The sequence below is a fragment of the Dipodomys merriami genome, unplaced genomic scaffold (genome assembly GCF_024711535.1).
Source record: "Dipodomys merriami isolate MVZ:Mamm:240054 unplaced genomic scaffold, mDipMer1.0.p SCAF_29, whole genome shotgun sequence".
Taxonomy (NCBI): Eukaryota; Metazoa; Chordata; class Mammalia; order Rodentia; family Heteromyidae; genus Dipodomys; species Dipodomys merriami.
Window position 1 is genome coordinate 5,415,555 of NW_027204381.1, and position 22,824 is coordinate 5,438,378.

At 37.9% G+C, this 22,824-nt stretch overlaps 1 protein-coding gene across 4 annotated transcripts in view; it reads right to left on the reverse strand.

Moving 5' to 3' along the window:
* LOC138838870 (cell adhesion molecule-related/down-regulated by oncogenes-like) overlaps positions 1-22,824 on the reverse strand; it is an 81,907-nt gene that overhangs the window by 57,723 nt on the left and 1,360 nt on the right. The window contains exon 1 of one of the 4 annotated variants that reach the window (XM_070038285.1): positions 4,006-4,067. The exons of the other annotated variants lie outside the window; for them this stretch is intronic. The gene's annotated coding sequence lies outside the window, so the exon portion shown is untranslated. Of the gene's footprint in view, positions 1-4,005; positions 4,068-22,824 lie in introns of those variants that run through there. 4 annotated transcript variants of the gene reach the window in all.

Consider the following 22,824-nt stretch of genomic DNA (forward strand, 5'->3'; position numbering starts at 1 on the left):
GGGAAAAAAATAACAGCTATAGTAACCAAATGCTAAACGCACGATTTTTTAAAATTTGCTAAGAACTAGCTAGACCTAAACAGGCCAATGTTGTAAAGATGCTGTCAGACACTTGGCTATCCTTCTTAGATGGAAGAGAAGGAGGACTATGGAAACATTTGAAAAAGAAAAAAAGTTAATATAACTAATATTGTCATTTGAAAGCCCAATGCATTGCTTAGACATTACCAAACGATGCTTTAGTCCAATATAAGTACAAGATGGTGATTACAAAAGACTCACCTTCCTGGGCTTTGATTTAGACTCATTTTAATAGCAAGAGGAGAGAAAAACTGCAAGGATAAATGAATTTCCATTACATATATTGTAATGTATACAGCCAAGCATTTGGAAAGAGCCAATGAGAAAAAAATAGAATTCTTATAAAGTATTTTGCTGCAAATGAACTTGAATCTGTGCTGGTTGAACACTGGATCTGTCATAATGATGTTTATGTTTGCTACCTGCTAAGTTGTATTTCCTAATGATCTGAAACATACAGATGGTAGTTACCAAGTAACCCATTTCATCTTCAACCTTGAAGCAGAGATTTCTTATAAGCCCCTGCTTTGCTCAAACTGGTGATGGGAATTACATCAAACATAGATTCATAAACTCTGTCATCCACCACAAAAGAGTGGCTAAGCATTGATAATGGAACTTTTGGGGCACACTGGAAAGTTGACACACATGTCAATCACGGATTACAGTGTAGTCAGTACATAGCTGGCAGGGGTTGGCTAATAAGTCTAAACATAAATAAAAATACACAGTGGCCTGTAGCAATAAAACATGCACCCCAGAAAACTTGATAAGCAGTTAAAACCAAAGCAATGATCAAGATACAATGCTCTGATGAATAAGGAAACAGAAAAACAAGTCAATTAAGATCACAATGTTGTTGCGAACAGTACAATACAGCTTGAAGCACTGAGGTTCAATGAGAAGAGCCTGAGAAGTCATCTTTAGCAGAGGAAGCAAAGTTTGCTGGAAGAACTTTGTTAGGCTGAGTATACGCCACCCAGCAGCTGCCACACTGTCATTACATTGGGCCACAGTAAATAGGATGGTCAAATGAAGGAAATCAGGATACTGAAACAGAACACAGAACACCCCCACCCCCACACATACACACAAGGGAAATCACAGCAGCAGACACTCAACCTGGAAGAAAGATAAACTTATTCCAAGGATGCATCTCTGTGCCAAACTTCTCTGAAAATTCTTTCTGAATCATGTTTCGTCACATGAGGCATCAAAACCATTCATGTGATGATGTTTAACCCCAAATAGTGTCCAGCATAATATTATGACCCAATTCATTCATTAATGCCTATCCCACCCCAAAAAAGAATATCAACTTTAACCTTTAAAAATGTGTGCCATAATCCATAAATTCTAAAAGAACTCCAAATTTCTTAGCATAGTAACAGCCAATATGATATAGTTTTCCACAGTGATTTTTAAGGACACAATTTCACCACACCCATATTGCACAGTTGTACAATAGTTGTAGGTTATAGTTTTATATGTTGGTACATACACACCATTGTAGGTTTTGACTCTTCATGGAAAAATTTGTCATTGTCAGTTTCCATGCATGACATCATGAATTATTTTTAAGTAGATTGCTTCAAAACTTACAACTTTATTCTTTTTTTTTGGGGGGGGGGGTCTGGTCATGGGCCTGAACTCTGGGCCTGGGCACTGTCCGTCAGCTCTTCAGCTCAGGCTAGCGCTCTACCACTTGAGCCACAGCACCACTTCTAGCTTTTTTTTTTTGCTTATGGGGTGCTGAGGAATCGAACCCAGGGCCTCATGCATGCAAGGCAAGCACTCTGCCACTGAGCCACCTTCCCAGCCCACAACTTTATTCTTTAGCTAACATCATAGATGAGTATAAGTCTGAGAATTACAGAAGGCTGGGGGTTGGATCCTGAGCTTAGTTCCTGAGATCTCTTCATTTAGTCTATTTCCTAAGGATTACAATCGATAGCCTAAATTGCAAGGTGCAGTTTTTCATTCGTTTCTGGAAAAAAAATGCCTAAGTACTATCTTAAGTCTGTTTTGTGCTACTGTAACAAAATAACTTAAGACTGGGTAATTTACAAAGAATAGAGATCTACTTGGCATACAGCAATGGAGTCTACAAAGTCAAGTGATTGTCACCAGTATGTGCCAAGAAAGAGCCTTGTGTTGTATGATTCCATTGAAGAAGGGCAAGAGAGCAGATGAATAACAAATTAAACTCACTTCTATCCTGATACTCCCATGATTAATCCATTCATAAGGAAGAGTTTCCATGATCATTTCGTGATCAATCATTTCCTAACATACTATACATTGAAGATAAAGTTCTCAACACATGAATTCTGGGAAACAAATTCAAGCCATAGCAAGTGCCATATTCAAGACATTTCAGAAAAAAAATCTGGATAAAGGATGGGGGAGATAGAGCAGAAGGCAATATAGATATTGACTGTATTTCTTAAAATGTGAATCTCTACCATTTTTAGCTCTTGTATTATGTAATAATTATAGAATTTAAAACATTTTGCTATAAAAATTTTTTAAAAGAATCTCTAATTTTTAAAAATAACATTTAAAACAAAATGCTTAGTTGGTGATCTATGTTGGTGTATTTTTTCTCTCTCAAGAATGCTACTCAGTACATTTACTAACCATGTGTCATAAATTTTGTCTGCAAGGAGAAAAACACTCCACCATTTTTTTCCATCTTTAGAACTTGACAACAAACATTTTACAACTGCTGTATTTACACTGGGGAAAAAAAGGAAAAAAAGCCACACACATAAAATCATTCACAAGCCTCTTACACTACATGTTTGCCTCATCTCTGCCAGACACCAAAACCTGCGCTAATGAAAGAACAAGGGGCAAGGAGGCAGCCAAGGTATCCAAAACCAACAATAAATTCTAAAAATGAAGCTCAGCCCTTCACTGTGTGAGAAAGAGTGTGTGTATTCACTGGGGGAAAATCCAACAAATAAATAAAAAGCTAAGTTACAAAGAAATGAAGAGGGAGATGTGACATTCACACGTTTCCTTGTAAGAACGCCTAGGTAGTACCTTTACAGTCAAGAAAGGAAACAGGAGAAACTGACCTAGTCAACTTTCTTCCTTTGTAAAAAGTGACACCCATGCTAGGCACTGGTGGCTCACACCTGTAATCCTAGCTACTCAGGAGGCTAAAATCTGAGTACTGAGGTTCAAAGCTAGCCTGAGCAATAGTTATCTCCAATTAATCACCAAAAAGCCACAAGTGGAACTGTGGCTCATCAAGTAAGTGGTACAGTGCTATATAGTGCTAGCCTTGAGCAAAAAGTTCAAGCCTTGAGTTCAAGTACCAGGACCAGCAAAAAAAAAAGGACACCCACTACTTTAAATGAACCATTATCTATTCCTAGACGCTAGAACACTGTCAGAAATATGTATACAATAGAGAATATAGATCTGCTCATGAAGATATATGGTATTTATCTTAACAATGAGTTACTGAAGTGCCAGTAGCTCATGCCTGTAATCCTAGCTATTCAAGAGACTGAGATCTGAAGATCATGGTTCAAAGTCAGCCCAGGCAGAAAAGTCCATGAGACTCTTATCTTCAATAAACTACTCAGAAAAAGCCAAAAGTGGCCTTGTGGCTCAAGTGATAGAGTGCTAGCTTTGAGCAAATGAAGCTCAGAGATACAGCCTGGGGCCAGAGTTCAAGCCCCAGGACTGGGAGTGGGTAGGGGGGCAAGGCAGGGGGAGGAAGAATCACCCAGTATGAGCAAAAGAATATTAACGATTTGAAAACTAGGTGGAAAAAGGAAAGTTGGATCGGATCAATGCATACAGTTTACAAGAAGGAACCCCTTAATATGCATAGTTAATATGCGTTCATAAAAAATTTAAAAACAAATGTTAGTTTTACAAAGTTAAAAAAAAAAAAAAAGAAGCTACCTGGGCATCAAGCTTTCCAAGAATGAATGTTTGCATTGTTTCATCATTCCAGCTAATCTTCTCTCTCTTCCTGGCTTCACTGCTGAGTAAGAGTCCAGGTGGTAGGTGTGGATGTTCTTCAACATCAGATATTACTTTCTTTATCTGAATTACAATCTTCGCTCCAACAGCCTCAGGGTGCAAATAAAACATACTGCTAATTAAAATAACCAGCAGCAGTACTAATAAAACATCTGAAAAGCAGCTTTTATAGAGAGACGCTTTTTAGGGGCTTGCTTCCGACCCTCTGTATATAGAACAACAAATGTGCCCTTAAAACTTAGGTGTGGGATCAGCATGTCTGCTGGAGATGAAATAATCATTTAAATTGGTTGCCAGAGACAGAATTGATATCGAGGTCTCATAAACACTTGGACATAAATCTTACACGTGAAGAAACATCTAGCTTGAGAAACAGCAAAGAAGTCTTATCTCGATACAGACAACTACATGTTGATGATTTACTAAATTTAAACTGCGGCAGTGCTGTCAGTTTGGGATGCTGATAATCAGATTTAAAAACAAAACATCTGGTGAGGGGAAGGTGCTAGTGCTGGGCCGTAGGGGCCTTGTCTCTCATCTGCAAGGGTTTGTATAATTCCTAAAACCCCTATGTCCTATGTAAGGTTGCCAAGATTTTGCCAAGGAAGAGTATTAAAACTTTACAAAGATTAAGAGCTGCCATCTACTATCATTCCTTTATTGAAACAAGGCCAAAAAAAAAGTAAACAAGAAATAATTTCGGAATCAATTTAGCTTTAGGAGGTAATAACTATGTGTCTTTTAGTTGACTGTTGCATTTTACTTCAGAAAGTATAAGACCTTTATAAACTATCAATGCTAAGAAACAACTAGAGACTTGTTTTTCATGGTCTTAAATCCATATTATTGAAGTAGCTCAGCACTATACATTTCACTATGAAATTGGTAAGTTGTGGTGCCCCTTAGATACCTCTCAGTATCCCCAATGTCAGCATTATCAACCACTCACACACAAAGACACACAGACACAGACACACAGACAGCATCACACACACACACACACACACACAGACACAGACACACACACACACACACACACACACACACACACACACACACACACACACACACACACACACACACACACACACACACACACACACACACACACACACACAGAGTCCCATCCCATCAAAATAAACTTTACAGGGAAGCTGGAGTTTCAAAGGCAAGAAAACTTGCCACATCCAATCCTAAATTCTACTCAAAACATCTCCATCACTCCCTTGATCTCTATATACTTAGAGTGGAAACTTTGATTTTCATTTTAAACTCATTTTTCACTGTAGCTAAAGGCAAATTCAAGAAAGGCAAATGCAGAATTGGTTTTAACCTGAATCATATACCATGAAAAAAAGAACAAGGCCAGATTATTTCTAGGTCAGATAAATTATATTTCTTTGGGGAAAGCAGACATATAGAAAATTCCTGCACCTTCTACTTAATTTTGCATAAATCATTCCCATTCTTCTCCCCCCCAAAGAAAGAAACAATACCAAAAAAATCATAGTTTACTATGAAAGAATTTTCTACTGACACACATTAACTACTGTGTTATTCCATGATGCTACATACTGTGTCTGTTTTCCTCATCAGGGCGCATCTGCCACATGGAAAAGTATCTTTCACAAAGTAAGTTCTTTGTAAATTGTAATAAATGAGTAATCTTATATTGCAAGAAACCCAGTAAAGTTTCCTGATAATTATTTAGTTACTTAACAAAGTACTGATTTAATATGTGTGGGGAAAATATCGATTCTGATTAACCAATACAGAAATGCTAAGAATGGCCTAACATTATTAGACAGCTACTTAAGATAATCAGCATTAATGCTTTACAACCTGAACACTGAGTTTATTTGGTCCCCTATGAGGAACCCATATTTTCTCATTTACTTAAACTTTTGTCAATTTTTACTTATCTATTAGTGTGTTAATTTTATATAGAAAACAATTACCCATGTTAATATGATTCATAATTTACAGTGGTACTGAAATCACAAACTGTGATGGAGTCTTACAGAAAAACCATACACCAAGGTAAAACAGGTTAAAAATAGACAGTATCAAATGGGCATTATTTAAACCTATGGGGGGATGAGTCTGCTCACAAATAGAAATGAATCTGTAATCTGCAAAACAATCATGACCTGAAAAGCTTCAAAGTATGAAAATCTTGCCAAATAATCCTGATAATCTACAAATAATTCTGATAATATACTCCACTTCTGCCTCTTGCTTCCACTGACCAGAAAGTAGTTAGCATGGAAATATATATATACATATATATGTGTGTCCATTTATATATATTTATCCTACTAATAGCCATGCCTAATGAGATTAAATTATGCCAAAGAATAATAATAGCAGCTACACAGGTATTATTTCCATTTTTAAAATGAGAAAATGAAAAGCAGAAAGCTCAGATAGCCTCCCTCAGGACTTTATAGGTAATAAATAATGTGTGAGATTTGCATCCAAGAATCCCCCAGGCAAAATCTACCTCCCTTACACACACACACACACACACACACACACACACACACACACACACACACACACACACACACACACACACATACACACACACACACACACACACAGAATTTCTCAAAAGATCCTGAGTGTGTACCTGCCCTAGGGCCACTTATTTAGTATAACTCTACAGCTATTTCTTATCCATAAAGGATTTTCAAATTTACCAGATTTTAGTTCTCTCTCTCTCTCTCTCTCTCTCTCTCTCTCTCTCTCTCTCTCTCTCTCTCTCTCTCTCTCTCTCTCTCTCTCTCTCTCTCTCTCTCTCTCTGTTCTAATCTGCACATGGACTTGGGGGCATATAAAATTCACTGAAAAAAATTTCACTCCATTTCTGCTCCCTGATCAATTCATGTAATCATTTAATCTGGCATAGTCTAGATCATCAGCCAAAGACACACTGTAGATTTCAGTGACTAATTGCATTAGTGTTTTTGGAGCAAATCAATGACACATGCAAGTCAGATGACATTACCAAACATACTAACTTTCAAGCTAAGTTTGAAACAAGTAAAAAGAAAAGTGGGAAAAGTGAATTATCTTTGAGCTTGTGGCAGCACTGGCATGCCAACTGGAGGAGCACATAGCACAACAGACCACAGCACATACCATAAAAAACCTAAGTATTATCCAAACTCCATTTTAGTATGATTCCACAACATCATACATAATAAAAATGCTTCATGAAGCCAAGTGCTGGTGGCTCATGCCTGTAATCTTAGCTACTCAGGAAGCTGGGATCTGAAGATCACAGTTCAAAGCCAGCCTGGGCAGGAACACCATGAGACTCTTATCTCCAATTAATCACCAGAAAACCAGAAGTGACACTGTGGTTCAAGTGGTAGAGCATTGGCCTTGAGCTGAAGAGCTCAGGGACAGCGCCCAGGCCCAGAGTTCAAGACCCACGACCAGAAAATTAAAAAAAAGAAAAGGAAAAAGAAAAACAATAGTAATCATGCTTTAAAAATCTAAAGAATCAAAACGAACAGATCCATGAAATACAAAATAAGCAAAAAAATCTTTCATATCATTCATTTCAATTGGTGCAATCTATTAAAAAAGATGATTACTTAATTTTGAATTCTACTATTTTTATGGTTTTGTCAATATTTACTTTGTAAACTTGTTTTAGTTTTATAGGAAGCTCCTATCTACTTTTTGCACATAATTAAATGATAATATTATATAACCAGCATTAAAATTTTATAAGAAGTTCCCTTTCTGAAAAAGCCAAAGTTATTCAAGTTTGAGTACTCATCATTCTTAAGCAAAACCCAGGACATTCTCATCTCAGTAAAGCATGCTAGTGAAGTGGCATTATAATTATTTAACATAGAGCTAACTCCTTCATGAGACATTTTCACAAATCTGGGCTGAAACTGGAGTTGAGGATAAAACAAGAGCTGCAGTTGCAAACATAAGATCATATACCCCCAAGTCACAAAAAAAAAAAACAGAAAAAAATCTTGTAAATGCTATCCAACTCTACACCCACAAGATCACCACCATAAGAAAACTTCATAAATGCAAGATACCATGTTTTATCTTCTTTTTTACAGGCCCCAGATGAAGCATCTTAAAAATCTATTCTATGTTTTCTCCTGAGTAAATATTCATTACCACTATAAAAATCACTGTGCTCCTCTGTAAACCTGGATTTTGGTATTTTAAAAAAAATCAAGAATTAGACCAGTCTCACGGGAAGAAGAGAAGGATGGGATTTTTCAACATGTACGTACCTCAAAAATATTTCTTAAACATTCTAAGATAAACATCTCCTTTGTGAAGAATTATTATTGTTACCACTGAAGACAGTACAGAATAAAGAGGCAATGAAAGTCACGTTCCAAATTCCACAACTCCTTTGGCTTCTACTATTAAATCTCATCTTTAAGAGACACTTGAGGATAACTGATACTTACCCTGACTAGCTGGGAGAAAACAGGAGAATGGCTTGGGTGAGGTTGACAGTTCCACAACTGGATTGACTCCCACCAAGTACTTGTATTCCACAACCCAATCGTTCTCTATTTCTTCTTTCTGAAACAACCTCAGGGTGGGCATTTTACTGGTGGCCTTTAATGCTCCCTGTACGACTTAAGTGCTTATCTGCTCTGATCACACACAAGCCCAAAGGTAGGAATTCATAAACAACAGACATAAAAACTATACCCCATATTTAAATAAGCATCTAAAAAAATTCTAGGAAGTACTGGAATTTCCCATTGCTGACAACACGTATACTTCTGAGTAGAAAAGTATTACTGCAATTACCTTATCTGTGGTTTTGCTTTTTGCAGGTACAATGATCTACAGTCAATCACAGTTCAAAAATATGAAGTGGAAAATTACCAAATTCTTAAGCTTTTAAATTGCACATCCTTCGGAGTATTGTCCGGCTCCAGCCTACCCCACCACCCACCCAGAACACAGACCTTCCCTCAGCTCAGCTACCTCATTCTGTGGACACTATTCACCCATCAGTAGCTTTCATAGTGCACAGTGCTAATATTAAAGGAACCCTTATTTTATTTAATAATGGCCCCCAAAACGCAATAATAGTGATGCTGGCTATTCAAATGTGCTAAAGAGAAACTATGAAGTTAGTTTCCTTTAACTAAAAAGGTAAGAAATTCTCACGATTCTCCTCCCTCAACATTCTGAGAGTGGGGATTACAAGCATGTGAGTATCCAGTTGTTTTTATTTTTAATTTCTTAGTGTACCTAATTTTAAATTAAATTTTATATGCTATATAGGTACAGGAAAGGCATGCTAGAAAGAGAGTTCAGTTCTAGCCACAGTTTCAGGATCCATGGGCAGGGATAGAGAACAGTCCTTGAATGTGTTCCTGCAGGTAATAGGGTGCCAGTGTATTAAAAATGAACAAAAGATGACCTCCAAAATTACCTCCTACTCTTAAAGAATACATCAACAAAGCTAGATATGAAGTCTTTCTCTTATGAAATAAGTTTTATTTTTCCAGTATTGAGTTGCAGTATGTTTGTATTGAATTTTTGGCAGATGAAAAAAAAACAGAAGAGAGAATAATGAAATTGAAAATTTGGAAAAGGAAAATCAAGATAGTGTTCAATTGTCTGGGGATCTAGAGGTTTGCCCAAAATTTCATCCTTGAGGAATGCAGTGCTCACTTCACCAGTGGCTTTGCTGGGAGTCACAGTCAATTTTACTGTATTCTCACATGCAGATCTCCCCAAATTCTGTTCGCTATTTTGTTCCAACAGTCTTTATTAACCTGTACCCCAAATCATACCATATTCTGTCATTAAGCATCCCCCTTAAACATGACAAAACCAACAAATAGCTACACCACAGTTCACATCCAGTAAGCACCTCGCAGATATCAATACCAAAATGTGATCCCACAGACCTAGAAAGCAGCCTTCCCATTAAACAGAGAGGAAACTAAGGTGCAGAGAGATTGCATTTCTAAAATCTGGCAGAATCTGGCTGTGGCCTCCAACAAAGCACTCTGGGTCCAACGCCTGCCAGAATGAGGCTGGCCAGCTGTGATGTACACTGCCTGAAAACTCCTATGGTAAGGCTTCTATGTCTATAAAACTAATTCATTTTTCAATGCCAGTATTTCATTACCGTAGAAATTCTTTATGGTTAAAGGTTAAATTCTTTTTCCTTTATTTAAAATATAGGAGGTTGTGTTCAAGTTCTATCTTCATTTCTACTATGCAATACACAAATGGTAAGAAGAAATGATCTTTAGTTAGTTGCCAACACTATACGTAGACTAGGGAGTTCAAGTGTTGCCAAGAATGTCTGGCACATTGCAGTCAACATGTTGACACAATCTGTAGGTAATGAGAATGCGATAAGGAACAGATAATCTAGCAAAGAGGTCAGCAGTAACACTTGATGGCCCAGATATGCTTGCACAATGGCCCTAGTCATTTTCTCATCAGAAAGCAAAGGGTTGAAAATGTCTTAATAAAGCCAACTACTTCCAAATAACTTGGTATCATAAGAATAAAGGAGACAATTTCTCATAGGTTAATATTTGCAATATACTAGAGAAGACATACCCCAAAGAAATCTACATTAAAGGCATGCAAGTTAAAAGCTAAGGATGTACTCAGGAGTCTGAGATCTGAGAATCACCAGTTCAAAGCCAGCCTGGGCAGGAAGTCTGTGAGACTCTTATCTCCAATTAAGCACACAAAAAAAGCTGAAAGTAGAGCTGGGGCTCAAGTGGTAAACAGAACACTAGCCTTAAGCACAAAAGCTCAGGGACAGAGCCCAGGCCCAGAGTTCAAACACTAGGACTGGCAAAAAAAAAAAAAAAAAAAAAAATAGCCTAGTGATGGTGGCTCATATCAGTAATACTAGCTACTCAGGAGCCTGAGATCTGAGGATCATGGTTCAAAGACAGATTTGGCAGGAATGTCCGTGACTCTCTTATCTCCAATTAACCACCAGAAAACCAGAAGTGGAGCTGTGGCTCAAAGTGGTAGAGTGTTAGCCTTGAGTATAAGAGCTCCCCAAATTCAAACCCCATGACCAACAAAAAATAAATATTATTTTTTAAAGCTGAGGATGTGCTCAGTGGTAAACCTTACCTAGCACACAGGAGACACTAGTTTCAATTCTAAGCACACATGCATACAAATATGCATGCACACATGCGCACCCACACACACATACACAAAGTATAAAAGTCAGGTTAACCTACAGATACAAAAATATATTATGACTTTCAAGCCGTTAAATTGCAACCAAAGAAATCACATACAAATGAAGGCATAATACTATAGATGAAACCATAATAGACTTAAGTTTATACTTGTCAACTAGAGATCTGAACAAGTGTTCATTCTTGTCCAGTTTTTCTCTTCTCAAATTAAAAAAAAATGTACAGACAAGCCTCATCAATCACTAAGAGGGTCTGGTTCTGATATTATATGAGCTCTGTCAACTTTAATCAAATTGCTTGCCAGATTGTAGATAAGTAATGACTTGCTTAGGTTAAGCCAGGCCAGAGTTTTCCTTCTGTAGTATATACATCTGCGGAGTGAAAATAAACAGCCTCACACCTCTCCCTGGGAGCTACACTCCACTCTGATTACATCTCAGTTCCTCCAACAGAGAAGGAGAAGCAAACTCTAGCCCTACGACTATCCTTTTTTCCTCTTTTTCTCCTCAATCTGGTCACCAAACTCATTTTTAAACCTCTTTCCATTAAACAGTTAATTATTTGAATTGACACTGAAATAACACAAATTAGCCATGGTTAAATGCGTTAGTATTAACATGTCTTAGCCAGCATTACATAGAGATAGAAAATAAAACAAAAATCGCTAACAGCTGACAAAGGCAATACAGAATGGTTCAGTTAAAACTGCAAAGCCCGAATTCATATTCTACCATCCCCAAGAAAGAAAAAAAAAATCTTGTTTCAATAGCATTAGTTATGTGTTGAATACAGGAGAAGGGAAGAACTGGTGAAATTAGAGAAAAAAAAATCAATTTAGATTTTTAGACACTCAAGACACCAAGGTAAAATGAGCTTTAATTCTAAAATGTCCCTTTTGTTGGGCTGGGAAGGTGGCTCAGTGGTAGAGCTCTTGCCTAAAATGTCCCTTTTGCTAATTTCCTTTCTTCAATATGATTGGAAAGTGCTTTCAAACTTCATATTCCACGGGGATATGCTGTTAGAGAATTTATAAGCATCCAAGACTTCCACATACTGTACAGAGGGCTGGAGAGTGAGGGTCGTAGTGGCTAAGGAAAACAAATGCAATATACCACCCATTCAATTCTCGCTAAGGCAAAGTTCATTCCCATGTTTTCTATTAAGACAATAGACTCTGGAATGCAGAATGTGTCTCAGAATTATTAATTTTTTATCTTACAATTTAACAATTTTCAAACTAGGCTTCTACAAATGTGCATTTATAACCTAAAATAAGCCTACAAAGAAAGACTGAGCTGGGTGCCAGTGGCTCACACCTATAATCCTAACTACTCAGGAGGATGACATCTGAGGATCCCGGTTTGAAGCCAGCCTAGGCAAGAAAGTCTGGGAGGCTCTCCAATAAACTACCAAAATTCTGGAAGTGAAGTGGTGGCTCAAGTGGTGGAGAACTAGCCTTGAATAAAAAGAGCTCAGGCACTACATGTAAGTCCCATAATGGCACAAAAATGAAAATTAAAAAGTCTGAACTTCAAGTAACACTCCTTCCAACATTCAACAAAGACATCTTAAAGTAACTTTGAACAAGATTAAAACTCATAGATGATACCAACATTCATTAATTGTCGATTCTCCCCAAAATGTTACATTTCTTGTAAGTAGAAGGGGAGGGGGGGAGCAGCAAGCTTTGAAATCCTCTGCCAACTACAAAGGGCTCTATAAATGTTATTGAAGAAATGATCACCATCAGAAACAGAGAGAAGGGAAAATCATTCTGTATTGGGGAATAAAAAGAGCCACAAAACAAGAGCTTGTAATCATTCAGCAGGGGCTCTGAGGACAGGGCGTCTATGACTCCTTGTAGGCCTGTCTGTGCATGCTTGGCCCAGACTAGGTCAGGACTTTTCTTTCTCAATCCCCCAGAGGCACCATTCTTACAAGTCTGCAGGGCACCCAAGCAGACAAGAGCCCTGCTCTGCAAAAGCAATACTTCACTCCTTTGTCACCATATTATTTATTGTTAAATTCCCCAAGTACACATGCAGCATACATTCACTCTAGGTGAATCACACACAAAAGATGCTAGTATTTCTTGGTGAATTAAAAAGAACCTTTACAAGCAAATGGAGACTTTGTTTGCACACTAAATGTCAAAGGATTTTTTTTTCCCAGAAAACTCACGTTTGTACATGAAGGGGAAAAAAAGCTCTACAAACAAAATATGCAACCTCAGTTTCTCACTCTTGGTTGTAGAAGGACTGTAGTATTTTCTATGTGGGGACTATTGGTCCAATTCATTTACAATGCCAGTTAAATATCTAGAATATATGCTAAGGAATCTGTCCATATGCTACAGTTTTCTGCTCTACAGGGATAATCATTTATTTTTTCCATAATAATCTATCTAGCTGGGATGGAAAATCACAAACGAAAAACTCAAGACACTGACAGTGCTTCTTTAACACAATTTTATTATCATTTTCAAGGAAGGGGGTGGGACTTGTTACTCTGGAGTTTCCAACATTCACATTTACAGACCCACTTTGGGAATTAGCTACGGGATTCCTATTAACATTAGTAATATGTTCATAGCTAAATCCCTTGGCTAAAATTTATCTGATGCCGCAAAACACTGATATCAAATCTCTGCACAAGCTGTATTGTATGATGAAAACCCCCACTGCGGCTGCTGTCATAGTAACAGATGTGAAATTATTCTAAGACCTAACCACTAGGACAATAGTTCTTTTAAAATGCATCCTCAAACACAAAAGAAATAACAAATCATGACAATTGTGTTTGCCAGCCTAATAGGAGACCACAGTTAACAACCACTATTACAATGACTCAAAAATTGGCTTTAGCTAGCTAGGGAATTTAAAATAATAGCAATAATAACTTTTAGCTCAAATGTATAAAGAAAATTACACAAAAGATATATATGGGTCCATAGTAAAAACATGGCTATTGAAATTTCTATGACTGAAATCCAAATAAAGTATAAAATAATTTAAGATATGGTAACTAGAGCTTGGAATGAGGATGTGAGAAAAGTCTGATCTGCTTCTTTGTACTGTAATCTCAAAAGACTTGTACTTCTTATAAAAAAAAGCCTAATTTTCAATAAGCAGGAATCAAATTACACTGATCAGAACAATTCTAACTAGTTTATAATATGATTTGCAATAAGTTAAACCAAGGTATATATTTAGAGTTGAGATTTAAAAATACTTTAAATCTATCAGAACCAATTCAATTGAACCTTGCCATTCATAATTCCTAATGTGGAAGAAAATCTGCCATTTCATTTTGAAAGAACATCCAATATTTAACGAAGAACCAATAAAATGACCTCCTTAAAAATAATGATCATAGCTGGGCATAGTGTGGCTCAAGCCTATAAACCCAGCACTCAGGAGACTGAGGTAGGAAGATCATGAGTTCCAAGCCAGCCTCAATTATAGAGCTAGACTACTGAAAGAAAAGAAAAAGAAAAAGATGATCATATAGTTGGATATACTCATAAATCATGGGCACAACACGGTAGTAAGACTTTAATGTGGTTCTACTCAGGAAATGCATAGTATATAAAGAACTATAAAAATATCTTCTTGGGATGTACTAGTCCTGAGGTCTACTGAACTACTGGTTTGATGCTAGGTCACCAGACCGAAATCCTGGTATGAGTTGGCATTCCATCATGGCAGCATCTCAAATCACACTCAAGATCTTCTTCTGCACATGATCATTCAGGATGTTGCAAGCTCTGTAATGTCATGCCAAGTAATGAGGCTAAATCTTGTTTTCTAACTGAGGATCCTCACGCCAGGTCTCATGTCCTCAAGTCACCATTGTGAGAGGAACAGTTGAAATGATCAAAGTAGAGGTGAGCCAGAAGCCATATGCCCGTCCAAGCTAAAACCATTTTCACCCCTCATTCTTTCTGCCTGCTATGCACTATGTTGTTATTTTGTAATACACATGCCTTGAGGCCAAAACTAGGAAAAGAAGCCAAAATAAATGGGCAGGGAAAATGTTTTAGCCCCAGCTTGTGATGCTATTTTTCTCTTTATTCGAATAAAAAGGTCTGCCAAGTTCTGATGTCACCATAGTAATTTTATGGCCTGATAGAAATAGTATTTTATCCATAAACATTCTTTCTTCTTGCCAAGTTTACCTCCAACCAGGCAATGTGCAGAAATGCTTACTGAGTAAAGTTATAGTAACACAGAATATCCTATTTAAAGAAAGTATCAGAAGGAAAGCCTTCTGATACTAGAAGAAACTAAAAACTTCCCTGGGAAGAAGCAGAAGCCAGCATGTATACCTTAGTACCCATAAACCCAAGAGGACCCCTACAATACCAGGTATTGAGAACCCAAACAGTTAAAACATGACATCTGCTTTCTAGGTACTAAGTGACATTGCACAGAATAAAAGTATACATTTAAAATATACAAAACTGTCAAGATATTCAAAATATACGGTATGTGACCGTTAATGTTCAAGGATCTTTATTTAATTTTTGTTGTTTCCATTTAATTTTCCTTAATTAGAGTTTTCTAACGCTTTAACTGTCATTTAAAGCTCTAGTGTTTTTCTTGGCATAAAAAGTCACAGATTTGATTGGATTTGTGTGTGTGTGGGTGTGTGTGTGTGTTTGTGTGTGTGTGTGGTGGTAGTACTAGGGTTTGAACTCAGAGCCTTGAGCTTGGTAGCCAAGTGTTCTAGCATTTGAGCCATGCCTCAGACCACCTTGTTTTTAAATGAAAACGATGTGTTGAAACCATTCTTGGATCTAAAGAAAATGGCTTACCCTCCTGCTATTCTGTGTGTTATACCTGCCTCATCAACATTGTATTGTGGGCTACTTTTTGTCTCTGTGACTAAATGCTTGGGGAAACAAAACAAAACAAGAAAAACTACTTATAAGGGAAGGACGCATGGCTTCAGAGGTTTCAGTTCTAGGGCTGGCTAGTTCCATTGCTGTGGGCCTGTGCTGAGGCAGGGGTAGAGGAAGCAGGTGACCTGAGGCTGCCCACCCACCCCATGGCAGCTAGCATGCAGAAAAGAAACAAGAAGGGGCCAAGGACAATAAATGCCATTCAGAGATGTCCCTAGAAAGCTATTATCTTCAACCAGATCCTACCTCCTAATTCCCCACCCAACTATGAACTCAAGAGATTAACTCTGTTGTTTAAATTAGCACCCTCACCATCCAATCATCTCTCCACAGCGCCACCAACTGGAGACCATGCCTTCAACACAAGTGTTTGGGAAGGACTCTTCCTACCCAAATCATACCAAGTATCATTTGGAAACTTGTTAGAAAAGGAATCTTGGGCTTTACCCCAGACCTACTGAATGAGAATCCATACTTTAACATTCCCTTCTCAAATGTACATCAATGTTATTCAAGATATCAGAAGGTTAGGTAATTGAGGGACCATGATAGAGGAAACCACACCATCCTCAAAGGGTGTAGTGAACATATACACAATTATGGCATTACATAAGGACCATGAGAGTCATGTTCTCAGCTTGAAATAACAAAGGTTGGTAAATTCAAGGAATTTAAAAATACCTGGGGAAGGCAGAAGTATATCCTCTCAAGACCTCAGCTTCAAAAGTAAGTGAATATCTCCAGAACTTGGAAGGACTTTTAAAGGCAACAGACATATGATAACATTTGTGTTTGTGGATGATCATTACTTTTGTAAAATTAGAAAGTGGGGGGCTGCGAAGGTGGCTCATGTACACCGCTTGCCTTGCATGTATGAGGCCCTGGGTTCGATTCCTCAGCACCACATAAGCAGAAAAAAAAAAAAGCCAGAAGTGGCGCTGTGGCTCAAATGGTAGAGCAATAGCTTTGAGCTGAAGAGCTGAGGGACAGCGCCCAGGCCCAGAGTTCAGGCCCCACGACCGACCAAAAAAAAAAAAAAAAAAAAAAAAGAAAGAAAATGCATGGTTGTGGGGGTTACAAAACTGGAGACAGAGTAAGAGTGAGTAGCAGTTTAAGCAGGGATCACAAAGGCGTTACATATTCTGAATCTCCCAGTGTTTTAGAAGGAAGGAAGGAAGGATAGAAGGAAGGCAGGCTCTATTTCTGACATTTCACTATTAATGATAAACTAAAGATTACACTTCAAGTGAAAAGAGCCAGCAAGTTGAGGCACTTCCAACTTTAAATTGGGACTGGTCTCTTTATCCAAGGGCTCTTCAGAACCTGGATGTATTTTCTCCCCCCAAAGTGGTAGAGTAGCCTGGCCACCTTAAAAGTCTATATCATGGAATCTTAGCAGTTTTACAAAGTACTAAGGCTCTTAAAAGTCATTTGGTCTCTCATCCACAGAAGAGAGTCTTTCCACATGCTCCTCTCTCTGAAAGTGCCACCAGGAGCCGTCTAATAATGGGGAGTTCATACCCTTCCAAATGGCATGTCCTCTCATGCGGCCACTCTATTCACTAGATAGCTATTCTTACCTTTGAGATATAATCTGTATCTATGAATGCCCCTTATAGAACAAAAGATGAGTCCTGTATTACTATTCAACTCTCCCCACCCCTGATGACCTCCTGGCTACTGGTGATCTGATTGAAGAAAGGGGACAGGATGTCCTTCAAGTTCAGGGGAACTCTTCCTTGCCCATGGCTGTCTGTGAAAAATGACCTTGTTTCAAGGAGCAATGAATAGTATGAGTTAATAAATTTACAACTGCTGAAAAAATACAATGCGGGGGAAAATGGCTAGATCACCCAGAAAATCTTTAATCAACATTTCCAAAAAAAAACCCCAAAATCCCAGAACTATGGCCTATTCATCACAATCACAATCCCTCCAAAATTGGAATAAGAATAGGGCAGGGTGGGGAAGACTCATGTAAGTCTGACTTAGCGTATAAGGGAACCCCAACAACACGAACAGAAGTTCTACATGTACAAGACGTACCCTGACAGGAATTAGTAATAAGGTTAATGACCAAAACTCTTTTCTCTGATAAGTGTGTGATTCTAATCTTCAAAATCTTCCTGCAGTACAATATCCTTGCCATTTCTTCACATTTTCAGAGGCTTTAAAAAATGATGCTGTTTTGTTTTAAACTCAGTATCACATGCAAATGGGGCTGGCAGTTATTAGTGCCCAATTTTAAGTTATTGATATTCCCATTGCCCTATTTTGAGGTTTCCTCTCCTCCCTCCTAAAAACAAACAAAAACACAGCTATCAGTGGATCTGATTTATGGATTTGACTGAAGGTCATTATAATATTATAATACCATCAACTCAATTTTACATATAAAAATGAAGTCATGGTTATTTTTCTAAGATAGCCATCAGGATCTGATTTTCTAATAACTTAAGAAAAAAAATGTCTTTTTCTTTCTCTGCCAATGATGGAATATCCAATGTGCCAATAAAACTGAACTAGCACAAATTTCAAAACACACACAAACTTTATAGCAATTTTAAAAAGCATGACAGCACTGTGTGCTGTAACATAAATGAATCACACAGACTCAATGATTTGGGCAGGAAAGCAGGCATGAGCAAGCACTGCATAAGTCTATCCCATCAAAATCAAGAATGAGGGAAAACTGATCTTCAGGAAGACTGGTCTGAGTGGTCACCACTTACAAGGGGAAAACGGCAGAGGAAGGGCACCACAGAGTCTTCCTAGGTGAAGAAAATGATTGGGTTTTCTTCTTCTTGACCAGATAATGGTCAAGATGTGAACATAACTAACAATTCTGGCTGTTGCCTCTGTCTGTTGCTATATATTTGTGCCCAGTGTTATAGCTGGAAAAAGTGTTATAGTTGGAAAAAGTGCCAAAAACACAATTTCTCAGTGCCTTCCAAGTTCAAATTTAAGAAAACTTTAACATACTAAGTCTACAACAGTTACATGGGCCACATTGTTACAAACGTCTGAGAATTCTTCATTAGTCAGTACTTCAAAGTAATCATGGCTTGATCAAAGTCATACACAAGCTGGCCCAGGAGGAGTTAATAAAAACAACAACATTCATTGAGGTTTTACTATCTGCCAAATGCTTTCCTTTCATTATCTCATCTAATCCCCACCACAGCAGTGAGAGATATATTGGTTTTATCCCCATTTTACAGATTACTGCTTTGACAACTCACCAAGACTAGGTCAAGTTCATTGCCCAAGCTCATAAAAAAATACCAAGAAGAACAGCTGAAAAGCCAGCCCTATGTCAACTTCTTAATTCTGTCTGTATTAGGATAATATAAAAATAAAATCAACTAAACAGTTCCAGGCAATGAAACATGGGCAGAATGTGTAATCTAAATTCAGTAACATGAGCAGCACATATATTTCTATTCCTCTATTAAAAGGCACATCACTAGCTCCTAAGAAATGATGTACAACAGAACAAAATGATCTATAGGGTAACTTTCTGATCACCTCTGGCCATGAAAAGATATCATGCAGCAAAGCAACTCAACACTGAACCAAGACAGGCAACGACTTTATTTAGGGTTGATTCCAATTCATCTGTAAGAACTTTCTTTGGTCATTCTTATAGGAGAAATGCCTAGGGTTGTGGTGGCAGCAGAATTAAAACATCTTCTCAAAAAGGCATCTTTGGGTTCCCATGTGGGAACAAGAACTGGGCTCTGGATGCATGACTTAGTCAGCAACAAAATATATTAACCATCAAATATGCCAATGCATCCTGTGTTTGTTCAAAACTATTGGTACTGGGATTCACATTCCCAGGAGATAAAAATCAAAATTAACTATACTACCCACAATTCCAAACCTGTCCTCCTTGAAGTGTAATTACACCAGAAATGGACTTGGCTAATACGATGAAAAATGTGTGTTTACAAAAATTATTTGGAGAAAGGGAAGAGGGACTGGAAAAGGAAAATTGAGTGTTTGTTCCAAAGATTTCACAGCAAGGTTTTGGGAGATATATTTTCCTTTCCTTAGAACTGCTGGTGAGTTGTCAAAACAGTGCCTCAAAAATTACTAGAAACCCAATAGAATTGTTTAAAAGTCAGCCAAAAGGCGAGACATACCCTAAGTGAACGCAAATTCTATAACAATACAGCAAAAACACAGTGAAATAGCATAATACCAAAAGTATAAACTAAAATATGCCTATTGGAACAAGCATTTCATCTCTGCAAAAGTAATTTGCATCCCATAAAAGACTGACTTTGCTCTCCGTTTTTAAGTTATTACATAATATACGTCAACCCTTACAGGCAAGACCAAACTGTAACAATTTTATATATTTATCAAAAGATCATTCAAAAGAGAACTTACCAACTCGGCAACGTGTGTACACTTGTGCTTCAGAAGGAAAGCAAGGAAGTGCCTTTCTGTACTTACACTGCTAAAAGCACTTCACCACAGTCCTGCTTGTAATGAAGTCCCACTCACAGTCTGCCTTTGGGTTGGGCTTTTCTCTTACAAGATAAGCTGTTAAGGCATGCCTTGATTTTAGATCTGCTACCATATGGAGCCTTCTAATGCAGCCTTCTCTCCACCCCTCCATCTCTCCTCTCCCCCCCCCAGCCCGCCCCCCAAATCAGACTGGCTCCACTCCCTCTCAACACACACATACATACACACATACAAAAAAGGCACTGCAGGGCAGAAATTCCTCAGGTGCTCGCTAATGGAATTCCCAGGGTCTTGGAGCCGCTTCGGGGATCAAGAGATCTCATAGCCCCTGCTGGGGGAAGGAGCTGCGAGTCTGTTCCATTTAATCAAATACAGAATGAATTTTCAGCTCTATTCACTAGCTTGTCTCCAGGGCTCTCAAAAGGCACCAGGCAGCTAGAATCACACACATGTGGCTCTTTTAGGCAAGTATAATTAGTTTGATTTTAAAAAGCCACATTAATAATATCACCTCAGGACCATTATTCAGGAGACAGACGACAATGATACTGTATGTTTTAAGCCTGACAATGGGGAGAAAGTGCACAAACAATGGGAGAAAACTTGAAGGATTAAAAAAAAAAAACAGTTTTTCATTTCATTGTAATCCAATATCTTAAAAGTGATGTTAAGTATATTCCATATACCATCCTCTAATTTTAACAGGAAACAATCAAATAAAGCCACCATGTCTATGCTCCTGAGAATCAATGAGTTCATGCATGCCAAATATACAACTATATATATATAATATATATAAAATCACACGGAGTGTTTAAAGGCAAGATTAAATATGTAAATAAACAATGTAACATTTCCACTCAATCCAAACTAATGAAATTCTGTGAAAATAACACCGAACAAATACGGCTCACAGCAAGTCCTAAAACCAATTTCGCCACCAGACTCCAAATTCCATTTCTAATCTAATTAGTTTGTATAAAATAATAAGACCATCTGGGAGACTACCTGGCAGGCAATCTACCTACACCCCCTTCCTAATCCATTGTCTTATCTCTCCTTCCACAGAGTACCAATGCTGATCACATGGTGTTAGCTAATGCAATTACACATTAAAGCAACACATTTCCCAATGCATTATTTTTATGTGTCCTATGCCTCCCGATTTCACCAAGGTAGTGTTTACTTCCAGACATCATTTTTTCTGGCACTTGACTCAGAAACAATCACCAGGTTTTAGATCACAACACATTCCCCAAAAGAAACATTTCTCAATGTCTCAATTGAATTTTCACAAAACCGTAAGTGAGCTCATCCAGGAAGCCTTGAAAACATTCACAAAGGTGGAGAAATAAGAGGAAAGTGCAAGAACTAGTTATTAAATTTTACCTGATCTTCTCAGAGCAATGCCTATCACAGAAGTCATTATCCCTACACCCTGCCTGAGTCTATATATGCCTTCCTGATGGGGGAGGGTCCTATCTTAAAGTGAACTTAATTCCTTCTATTAAAAAAAAAAAAAAAAAAGCCAAACCACCTGCAGAACAAGCAAGGCAACCTACACAAGCTGGATCATTCTGCTCCAAGTCCTAAGGGTTCTTTGTACTTCCCCGCTTGAGAGCCAGAGCTGTTTAAGTACTTTGCACAGAAGAGAAGGTTGACTAGAACCCCAGCAATCAATCAAGGTATCCCAAGTGACTTACTACACAAACAACAGCAAGGCACCTCCGGTAACTGATTTCCCTGGTTGACTAAACTATTCAAACAAAGTCAGATTCCTCAAAAGACTATAACCAAGTTTTTGCAATGAAAGTTAAACAATATACATTTGTGTGTGTTATAGAAATATAAATGTTTCTGCTCTAGACACTGCCAAACACACACCCAGGGCACTTCTTTCCAAAATGAAACAGGTTTTCTCCATCTTTCCCCTATAACTTCAAGTACGTGCCAGTTTATTTCAACATGTGCACAACAGAGACTACAGTATTTGCTGCCTTTCTCTGGGTTGCTAAGAATTCTCAGGCACTAATTTTGTATTTCCAGAAATTTCCTGAGGATTATTCTTTCATTTTATTCTAAACGTTAAACTATTCCTAAGTCGCCCCCCCCCCACTTTTTCAGCCAAAAATAGACTAGCAGGAGGGGGGGGGATGT